This window comes from Bubalus kerabau, chromosome X, assembly GCF_029407905.1.
Source record: "Bubalus kerabau isolate K-KA32 ecotype Philippines breed swamp buffalo chromosome X, PCC_UOA_SB_1v2, whole genome shotgun sequence".
Lineage (NCBI taxonomy): Eukaryota > Metazoa > Chordata > Mammalia > Artiodactyla > Bovidae > Bubalus > Bubalus kerabau.
The window spans coordinates 130,267,881-130,270,586 of NC_073647.1; positions in this window are offsets into that span (position 1 = coordinate 130,267,881).

The following is a 2,706-nucleotide window of genomic DNA, read 5'->3' on the forward strand; positions in this document are numbered from 1 at the left end:
CTGTAAAACACAGACTACAAAAGATGAGGAAACAAAATACCATCCATCTTACTTTCCCTCTATTTCTGAACCCCACGTATTGCACTGCTTAATTTTTTCATATTGTCAAGGAAATAACATATTTTAATGCCTTGTTATCTTGCACCAGCTGACTAAATATGATGGAAGCTTTCCCATTTGTTTTACACAACAGAAAAACTCTTATCCTTAAGACCGATAAACAACAATAAGTCTGACTGATGTCATTCGTACACTTAGAATATAAGCTTTCATTGAGGAGCAACCTTTGAAAAGTAGCAAGAACATAAAAACACAGATTTATCTCTAAATTCCTCATACAGAACACAAACCCCAAGGAATCATACACTGTGCACCCTCTGGGATGCCCAGTTCTATACTACTTATAGAACACTGAATGCTATCTTCAGCCACAAAGTACAGAATTTGGCTCAGCTTCATTAGGTGTGGGAAGAACTGCTGGAGGAACACTGGGATATGTGCTGGCTTGGACCCTCTCTTCCTCACCTCTCAAAGCTGTGATACCCAGGATCTCTGATAGCTAACAGAAGGGGTGGGGTTGGGGGAGGGGGAAGAAGTCTGGCGGGGTGTTCTACAGTCCTCATTCAGAGTCCCCATCTTCATATCTCTCAGAGTCTGACACTCCTCCCTTTCCCCAACTATGTCCACAAGCCTCCAAAGTTTCACCTCTTAGAGTTCGGCAGGGGAGAAGTCCGGGAATTGAGCGCATGGGCGCCGCTTTGTGTCGCCATCTTTACTGCCCCATGCCTCGTTCACACTCGGCGCTCTCCCGGTGACTGGAGTTAGGGCCTAGGTTTCCTTCATTTACAGAATCAAGTAATCGCTTATCTTACAGAATGTCTTAGATCACGATGTACCGAAGAAATCGGCCTAAGAGAGTTGTAGGAACCTTCCCCTGCCGATCACAGAGATGAGACTTTGGGAGTTATCTTTGTTACAGGACGGGGGAATGGTCCCTTGAGTCCACATTCAGGTCCTCACCTTGCTTTCAGATCAGTCCTGGGAATCCACTCTTAGCCACACGAACGCGCTGAACATCAGTCCAAGCTCTTCGCCACCAGCACGGAAGTTTTGCAGAGACACTTTCGGCTATGGCTGCCCTGTGCACAATCTCTGAGGGATGATGGAAGGGGCGGGGCTGTGTGGGGACCCCATCATTCAGTGTTCAGCGGTCCCTGGGTCACCGCTTAGGGTCCTCACCATGCCGTCTGTCAGAGCCCGGAACCATTTGCACTACGAACTGGAGTCCTGCCCCCAAACGAAGCCCTCACCTCTCCGAGTCCCTAGTGGGGAATCAGGGCACTTCTCTGTGCATCTCTCCTTGACAGGAGCAGTGCCACTCCATTAGCCTTCCTCCATGGTGGGAGAGACCCTCTCATCAGCACTGATGGTCCTCATCTTCCCAGTGGTGATGGCCAAGATGCCACCCTCCTCAGAACTGGGGTTCCATCCATTCCCTCGCTGAGACCAGACAGAAATGAAGAGGCTTCTCATCCCTGTAGCTCTGCCTGGAGCCTCTGGGGTTAGGAATAGGGGCAGGGGTATGTAAAGCCTCCTCATTTGTGGGTCTAGTGATACTCCTTTCTTCACTCAGGCACCTCACCATGGTCCTGGCCAGTCCTGGGACCTGACCCTCCAACCTGAGATTCTCCCTCTACTGAACTGAGGCCATTCTTCTTAGACTGAGACTTTGACCTCACAGAGAACTACAAGGCTTATAAGAGGGCATGTCCTGTCTGGGCATTCTAAGCCTGAGAGCAAGTTTGGGCAGGTCTCTCAATGACCTGTATTTTATGGTGGTTGCTCTCCAGTCCCCACTTACGGGGGCCCAAATTTTCTCTATCTCTTGGATTAAAGGATTCCTGGGGAACACCACATCCCAGTAAACTCTTGAGCAGTGTCCCTAATGCAAACCTTACAGTTTCATGTCCCAGACTGGACCTGAGATGGAAAAAATAACACAGAAGGCACGGGGTAGAATGGGGTGTGCTCCCAGAGAAAAATGCTGCTTCCATCCTTTTCAAAAGCCGGAGTCAGTCTCTTTTCATGACTGGTTTTAATTGATTGACAGGCATACTTTTCAAACATTCTACTGCATGTAATCATGCGTCACAAATACTGTGTTTCATTGCAAACTGAAACTTTATGGTAACCATGCATTGAACATGTCTATGGCATCATTTCCCAACATCATGTATTCACTTGGGGTCCCTGTTCCACATAGTGTTAATTCTTTAAATATTTTAAACTCTTTCCTTATTTTATTTCTTATGGTGCTCTGATCAGTGGTCTTTGTTACTATTGTAACTGTCTTACATTTGTAAATTAAGCTATGTGCATTTTTTAGACATCTTCTAGTGAGTGTACAATAGGATTAACAACTTTTATAAGCACTGGGAATCCCCCAAATTCCTACTGATTTACTCTATTGCCATTTTCACTTTACTGCAGTGATCTAGAACCCAAGTCACCATATCTGAGATATGAGTACAATTCTAAAGGAAAAAAGTGATCCAAGATGGTTTTGTGCTATTCTGATTGAGGTTATTGGACACTGCACAGAGAGACGAACTTACTGTCCCTATCATCTGTTTCTCTTCTTTACTCCTGTCATTTATTGATGTAGCCCTCAAGGCTTTGTGCCTGAAGAAGTGTATTGGAATATAT